This window comes from Euprymna scolopes, chromosome 39, assembly GCF_053919585.1.
Source record: "Euprymna scolopes isolate OS-2025 chromosome 39, ASM5391958v1, whole genome shotgun sequence".
Taxonomy (NCBI): Eukaryota; Metazoa; Mollusca; class Cephalopoda; order Sepiida; family Sepiolidae; genus Euprymna; species Euprymna scolopes.
This window is the reverse complement of record NC_136520.1, coordinates 62,816,938-62,826,025: the sequence shown is the minus strand read 5'-3', so window position 1 is coordinate 62,826,025 and position 9,088 is coordinate 62,816,938. Positions and strand designations below refer to the sequence as shown.

At 30.7% G+C, this 9,088-nt stretch overlaps 1 non-coding gene across 1 annotated transcript; it reads left to right on the top strand.

Moving 5' to 3' along the window:
* The first annotated feature begins 8,143 nt into the window (after window positions 1-8,143).
* Window positions 8,144-8,216, top strand: Trnar-acg (transfer RNA arginine (anticodon ACG)). Its single transcript has one exon. It is a non-coding gene; the product is annotated as a tRNA-Arg (tRNA).
* Window positions 8,217-9,088: the final 872 nt, after the last annotated feature.

Here is a 9,088-nt window from a genome sequence, read left to right as displayed (position 1 = left end):
AGTTTAAATAAGACTGGAAATAACTAATTCAATATATAAATAGAAAAATGAAATAAATATAAGTTTTAAGTCTTAAGATAGTAATAATCAAAATGTAATAAATAATTTGTAGTTCAAATCTATGATAAGACAGGCTTTCGAAATAGGCTCGACCAGAAAGATTAAATTGGAACGAAATTATAATCTCCGTGCCATTTTCAAAACAACCCCACAAAAGTAACGGTATCCTGCAGTTGGTTAAATGACAACGTTGGTTGTAAGAAAAATGTAAAAGAAAATGCGCTTATCTGTTTATTTTGACCTGTTTTATTTAATTAAAAAAATAGGCTATAACTGGAAGAGAGCGTTATGTTTTGGGGGTTGTTTAAAAAATAGAATGGAAATAAAGTTAGTTCCGTTTTAATTGTCTTTAATTGCGGCAAGCGCTAACAAAATCGAAAAATCACTGTTCACATTCGAAATGTTAACTTTTATAGGTTTACAGGTTTGCTGACAAGGCTGGGGGTGTTTATTTAGAAAGCCATACTTAACATGGGGAGGTTGGGATGTTTAATACAATTATTTTACTAAATTGATTTTTTTCATTTAAAAATAAAATTATTTCTTTTTTAATAAAGTTTTATTTTAAAATATTTGTTTTTGTTTATTTATATAAAATTACGATAGTTGAATTGTATTCTTTCAATTATATTGGCAAGTAAAATATAAAAGATTACAACGGAACGAAATTGAAATTTCCATTACATTTTCAATACAATCCCAAAACATAAAGCTTTCCTCACCAATGAATTGTTTTGATAATATACGTAAAGTGAAATAAATCGAATATAAAATTAAATGAAAATATATTAAATAATTAAATGTTAAATAGATTTTGTAAATAGTACAGTTGAAATGATTAGAATATTTCCAATATGTAATAAGGTCGAGGTAATTAGTTAAAGAGATTTAATATAATGTGATATGCAAATGAGCATAAGTCATTCGATATGGGGGTGGGTTGTAGAATAGTATATAAAGAAATTAGGCATAGATTCTTATGTCTCCTATAACAGAAACATCCTAAAATGGGTTCTAATGTTTCTCTACCAGGAGAGATCTACCCTCTTACCTCCTTTATATTTCGTTGATGATGGAGAGCTGTACACACAGACAGAAACACACGAACCCTATTACTTTATAAAAATATAGATATGAACAAATGATTAATAAAACATGTTAAAAGACATCTTGAAAAAGAGTTAAAAACTCTTTTTCAAGATGTCTTTTAACATGTTTTATTAATCATTTGTTCATATTATAAGCTCTATTTCCTTTTCGGTTTTATTGAGCTTTTACATCTGGCCGAGTTTATTTTACTTGTAAATATTAACTCTTTAATATTTATAATATATTTTAAGTTTACCATTTTGATTACCTTGGTAAACTTATTGTAATTTTTATTATATATATATATATATATATATATATATATATATATATATATATATATATATATATATATATACTACAAAAATTAAAATGCTTAGGAAAAACACAATACTCACGTGTCTTAGTTTTTTTTTATGTTTTGCTATTATATTGGGTACAATATAATAATCAGTAGAAGCTTGGTTCTAATAATAATAAATATGAAGTATGCGTAAATTAAATGATATTTATGCGTATTTTAAGACCGGGCTACGCCGGGTGGCCCGCTAGTCATATATAATTTGTAGTAATACTAGACATTTAAAAACATTCAACATTAAGTCTTTCAAAATTTATTATACGAATTTACATCCATAACGTAATGGCTAAAAATGTTGGTTAACAGATCCAAGTGAGAGTCTGCTGGGAGTTGAAGCGGAAGTGGAACGTCCGGTCTTGTCCAGTTCGTAAAATACACTTAAACATATTTTCAATTCATTCAGATTTCTCATGTATTATAACAGAGCCAGTTCTCTAATGCATATTTTATTTTACCGAACATATAATACTGATTTGAAAAGAGTTTTTTTTTTTTTTAAATGCCTTGGGAGCCATCAACTAGAATCGAAACCAAAACATTTAGAGTTCCAGCCGCGTTCCGTATAGTTTAAGCCATCAACAGATAGACAAGAAGGATTTAAAATTAAACCACTTCAACCTATTAATAATTTGCGCATGCGTAAAAGTAATAGAAATATGTCGGCAAGTTGAAATGAACATTTTGCGTTTCAACTTGCCGACATATTTCTCTACACGTTATTAATCCATCCAAACAAAGACTTTACTCGTTCTAAACGATCCTTGGTGTATGATTACTATTTCCTGTTTTGTTTAGTGTCACGGGAGCAGTAGTGTAAGAGTTTATCGGTTAAATATTTTCACACACACGCATACATACATCTACTGTTTTATTTATATAGTTCGAATGAAAGGTTTACATTTTATTTCGGAAATTTTTACACGAAGACGATCGATAATTTATTTTATTTGAATTATTTGAACTATTGTTTTTATCTTGAATGCTATTCCCACAACGTTTCGGCCGATGTGAGCTCCGGACTTCACTTGCGTTTTAAGTGGCAGTCTTCTGGAGGCTGAAGGTCCAATCCTCAGATACTAAGAAAACAATTACAAACAAGAGAATGCTTTATCCAGTGATCTAATTAAGAGTTCCATTTAACATTTCGTGCAGATTCCTGTTTTCTTTTTGCATTCAATACTTATTAAGGCCCAAAGGCCACTCGAGGATAAAGGTTAATGAATGTCAGGTGGCAGTGTATTAATCGCTAATGGTGTAAATTAGGTAAAATAGCATTATTTATGGAGACGGGATAACAGGAACTTGTTTGTCATTGGATTTGAAGGCTACCATGTTGTATTCAACTGGGAAGCAAACCAGTGGAACAGTGTTCCACAGGCGGGCAATTTTGTGAAAAGAAGCGTTGTTCATGGAATCTGCGTTTAGATTTAGGCACACTTAGAAAGCGGGGGAAATCATATAGTGGTTGTAGCTGGTCGAATGTTTTTTTTGAATGTTTGGCAATGAGGAACCATAGATTGGAGTTCAGTCGAGCGCTTGCCATGAAAATAACGATAGTGCTGTTCTGCAAGTCATATGTTTTTAAATGTGAACGTCGAAAAAAAGAAGACAACAACCTCAGAGAAGTAAACCACAAGAGAGCCATATTGACTCCTTACGGAGTATAGACTTTAAATGAGATTTTTATGAGGTAAGCTGATATACCTATTTTTTGGAATAATAAACTTGTCCAAAGACTACAACATGATTAATATCTGCCTGAGATTCTAGTTTCTTTTCATATCATACATGAAATTTTGATATTTGGTCTGTTTCTCCCTTTCTGCTCTGTTCGGACCTCCATCATTAGGGACACTCAATTACACTAAGGTTGCCACTACATGCATATAAACCAGAAGAAACGTGTATATAACCGGAAGTCGTCTCTTTTAAACCCTATCCATCTCTTCGTATTTTAGCAACTTGATTTCGAGTGAGGGAGATAACAACATGTTTCGTATTTGAATCGGCCACCAATTCGGAGCCCTCTATTCAAATCATTAAGCTTTGTTTGAGGGAAAAGGGAAAAGGAAGAAAAAAAAGAAACAAAAAGAAGCATGGCGTGATGGTTAGGATTGTTAGGAACAATAGACCGTGTTTAGGTGTGAAGACGCTTTGATTTTCCGATTCAAAAGATTCGGATTTCTGTGTTATTTGAGCGCCGCAATATTTCGTTCGGTTTGCCTCAATGACTTCTAAACAAGTGACTGACACGTGCTGCAGTTCGTGATTGCTCACCTCATTTAGCAAAAAAATCCCATGATAATGAGCTACTTACCAGATTGTATATATATATATATATATATATATATATATATATATATATATATATATATATATATATATATATATATATATATATATATAACTCCGTACATGCAAATATTAAACAAAATATTAAAGAATATATATATATATATATATATATATATATATATATATATATATATATGCACACTAGCAGATCAGCTTGGCTTTGCTCGGGTCCTACGTACTGTTCATAACATTATGTATATATATATATATATATATATATATATATATATATATATATATATATATATATATATATATATATATATATATTAAATATTGTACTCATATCCAGATAACCTATATCCAAAATTTTAAGTGTTTACACCACAAATTGGCGGAGGAGTTTTGTAGAGTTTGTAAAGGTCGAACCTTTCAACTTTGATCTCTTGGCAGTCAAATTATAACCCCAAAACTGATAAAAAAGCTAGCCGAATGTCTGAATACCCGTTATGTAAAATTTAAAATGCTTAGACCCAAAATTGCCTGAATTGAGACGACAAACGTTAAATCGTTTCAATTTTGACCTTTTAGCAGCCAAATTTTTTCCAAAAAGCCTGCCCTTTGTCTGAATACCCTTTATGTAAAGTTTAAAATGTTTAGACCAAAAGTTGGCTGAGTAATAAGTTTTTTAAACTTTGACCTAAATTTTGACCCCTTAACATTTATTTTTTGAGGCTCAAATCAAATTATAAAGTTTGATCCATGTCCAAGTAACCTACATCTAAAATTTCAAGTGATTAGTCCCAAAATTGGTGTAGGAGTTTGTTAGAGTTTTCAAAGATCAAATCATTTAACTGTGACTCCTTGGCAGCCAAATTTCTGTCCGAAAACCTGTTATAAAGATTTTTCCAAATCTCAATACCTCTTATGTCAAATCCTGTAGGCCGAAAATTGACAGAGGTATTGTGTAGGGAGATGTACACACACAGCCACAAATGCATCCACATACAATTTCACTTTTATAAATATACTAGCAGTTACACCCGGCTTTGCCCGGGCCCTATGTCCTGTTCATAACCTGCCTACGTGTAAACACACTTTATGTAAGATTTCAAATGTTTAGACCAAAATTTGTCCGCGTTATTTCATAGAGACCGCAGAGGTCAGTTTTCTTTTAACTTTGATCCCAATTTTGACCCCTTAACATTTATTATTTTCGTCTCAAATCAAAATCAAACGTTTTACCCATGTCCAAGTTACCTACATCTAAAAGTTCAAGTCTTTAGACCCAAATTTGGCGGATAAATTTGGTAGAATCTGCAAAGGTAAACACTTTCAACTTTGACCTTTTGGAAGCCAAATTTTTGCCTTAAAACTGATTAAAACGCTTGCCGCATGTATGAATACTCTTTATATATAAATTTAAAGTGTTTGGACTCAAAATTGGTTGAGTAGTCTGCTAGACACCGCAAGGTCAAACCCTTTGAACATTGACCCCTTGGCAGCCAATTTTTCGGCCAAAAACCGAAAAAAGCTTGCCCTATGTCTGAATACCCTTTATGTAAAATTTCAAATGTGTAAACCAGAAATTGGCCAATTTGGTAGAGACCGCAGAGGTCAAAGTTAAAAAAAAATGTGATCCCTTAACATTTATTGTTTTGAGTTCAAATCCAATTAAAAAGTTTGATTTATGACTAAGTAACCTACATCTAAAAGTTCAAGGGTTTAGACCTAAAATTGGCGGAGGAGTTTGGTATAGTTTTAAAAGGTCAACTAGTTTAACTTTGACCTCTTGACAGCCAAATTTCTGTCCGAAAACCGATTAAAAAGATTTTTCCAAATATCAATGTCAAATCTCGAGTATGTAGACTGAAAATTGGCAGATTTATTTGGCAGGGAAATGTACACACACACACACACACACACACACACACACACACACACACTTTATAGATATATAGATTTTCTTTCGAACAGTTTTCATTTTTTCCGCTAATGATAGAGCAAGTCTATAATTTTACTTACTGAAGAAAAAAGACTAATTTTTCAAACTTCATCAAATAAGGAAATAATCATTTGTATGTTGTATTGTTTTGAACTATAAATTTAACAGAAACATTCATTTCGAACGCGGCCCACTCATATTAAATTACCTACTGTTGATTTTGTAAAATTTTCATAACGGCTCGAAATTAAGTTTAAAATGAAAAAGTCTTGTACCATAGTTCTTTAAACAGAAAAAATTGATTTCGAACGCGCATCTGTAATACAAAAAAATGCAGTTGATTTTAATGCTGAGCCTTTCTGCTTGTGTGGAAATAAAACTTGTCAAATGCACTTATGATATTAGGCTGTGTAAGGTGTTAACTTTAGTCAAAATCGCCTGTTTCTTTCTTTCATTGGATTTTTTCGATTATCGATACTTATCGAAACATTCCAATACAAAGCCTATCAAAGAACACTACCAGATACATATACTACATTTGTGTGGCATTTCATAAAAAATTGATCTACATGGTCTGCGCAATGTGATTTGGACAACCAACCCTCGTCACTCCACATGACGATCTTTCCCGACTGTCACTAGTTTTTCCTAGTGTCATCCGATCTTTCTCGGAGATCTTTCATAAACATATTTATACCATAACTGTTGCTTTTACAGTAGCGTTGCTTCCAACAAAGCCTTCATCAGATGATGGCTCGTCTTGTATTTTCTTCATGTGTTTTTTTTTCTGATGAAGAAACACCTAGATTATTAAAGAACGCGGAGGTTAAATTCTCATTAAAACCTCAGCATCCGACTTCGATAGGAAATGCAATCATTTTCCAGTTATTTCTGAGCCATTCTTCTCGTAGATCCTCATATCTTTCCAACATGATGTGCCCAGTCAATTTTTTTTCCAAAATGGAACCCTTAATTCAACTAGAAGAACTTTTTTTTATTTTTAAAATTAACGGACCAAATATTCATAATCCCTTTTAATTTATAGTTATCATTAAAAACTAGCAGGTAAATGGAAAAAGGAAAAACAAATATATTGTAACATGTAAATAAAAATTTATACGAAACTAAGGCAAATTTAGATATGAATAGCCGGATATATAAACAGAGATTAAAATCTGAAAGATGTAGTTTAGGAGTGGGGGGAGTAAATAAATAAATCAGAGAGGAAAAATAATTATGAAAATAGAAAAAAACATAAAAAGATTAAATGAATATAAAAATGGAAAACTGTAGAAATATCATCAAAAATAAGAAATACGAAAGTGTGATACTTACTTAAATCGAAGGGAATCGAAAAAATGAAAAATGAATGAAAGAAAAAAATAGCATGATAATGAACGAGGTGAGTCTAAACTACTTGTTTCGTTAAAATAGGGATTATTAATATATTCATAAAAATATGACAAATGTATATTAGTGTCTATAGAGTAGCTATTTTTGGAATATTTTTAAATAATATAATGTTTAAATTTGTCCAAATGATTACGAAACAATTGTAACACGTAAGGAAATGCACCATATGAAGCTCTTAGTTTATATTTTGTTGTCTTGATCTTTGCAAAAAATATTTTATATATATATATATATATATATATATATATATATACAATTAAATATGTTTTTAACTCTTTTTTAAGATGTCTTTTAACATATTTTATTAATCATTTGTTCATATTATAAGCTCTATTTCCTTTTTGGTTTTATTGAGCTTTTTATATCTGGCTGAGTTTATTTTACTTGTAAATATTAACTCTTTAATATTTATAATATATTTTAAGTTTACCATTTTGATTACCTTAGTAAACTTATTGTAACTTTTATTTTATATATATATATATATATATATATATATATATATCTTTCAATTGTTAGATAATTTTATTCTGAAGTATATATATATATATATATATATATATATATATATATACTTCAGAATAAAATTATCTAACAATCGAAATCCTATAGGATAAGGAGTTATAATATTTCAAATGTATTCTTTATCTTTCATAGCATAATAAAAATCTTTTGATTGGAAATTAAACTATTTCATGTCATACATTTTTAAATATGAAAGTGCGATACTTACTCGATTCGAAGGGAATCTATATAATTAATAAAATTCTAAATGTTTATTTATTTATGTGTGCCTCTATACAAATAAAACTTTCGAACGGATGCACCGAATTGAAAGATGCCAGTCCCTAGATTGTGCTTATCTATATATGGTTCGTAACGAACAACGCATAGTCACACAAATGCCCGAAAGGGTTTGGAGGCTGTTTCGCGCAATTGTCGTAAAAGTTACCAACGGAATATCTTTCAGCGTACGGGCAGGACTTGTGGCGCAATGGATAACGCGTCTGACTACGGATCAGAAGATTCCAGGTTCGAATCCTGGCAAGTTCGTAATAATTTTAACCATCATTTTATCTAACGGTTACTCAGTATCCTTACCCTTAGTTAGGGAATTTTTGTTTTTTCAGTGATTTTGTTTTGTGCATATGGGAATTTCCCAGGGTAAACATTGAATGTAAGACGATGTTAAGTGTACTTAATGTTGAGTGTACTTGATTTTGTGTTTGACTCGGCGTTGTGTGTGACGATGGGCGTAGCCGCTAGTAAAAAGCAGAGAAAGAAATAAAATGAAGTGCGGAAGGACGAGGTGAGTTCAAATTGCTTCTTCCCTTAAAATAGGGACTTTGAATATATTCATATATCTATGACTAATGTATTTTGGTGTCTGAAGAGTGGCTATTTTTGGAATATTTTTTAATAATATAATGCTTAAATATGTTCAAATGGTTATAAAACAATTGTAACAGGAAATACACCATATGAAGTTCGCATTTCATATTTTGTTGTCTTGATTTTTGCAAAAATATTATGTGTATGTGTTGTATAGCCGGGTGGTCATATTAAAGGATAGGATGGGGACATATATATTGATGAAGGGGAGATACCTTTATACATTTCTGGGGTGTTTCTTCTTATAATATATATTGCGAGGAGGGAGGGTGATCAGATCTTTTAACACAGGAGGAGACAGTCATTACTTATGATGGAGACGGGGACACATTACTTAGGATAGGTTATACAATATATATATATGTATATATATATATATATATATATATACTTCATTTACTAATATAAATTAATATACGACAGTATAAAGTTATGCGTAAACTTTAAGTATTTACTTCAACAGTGCTCAATACGTAGGTAGAGCTAGTTAGTAAGTGATAAAATATATATGACGATTAAGCTACACTGAATAT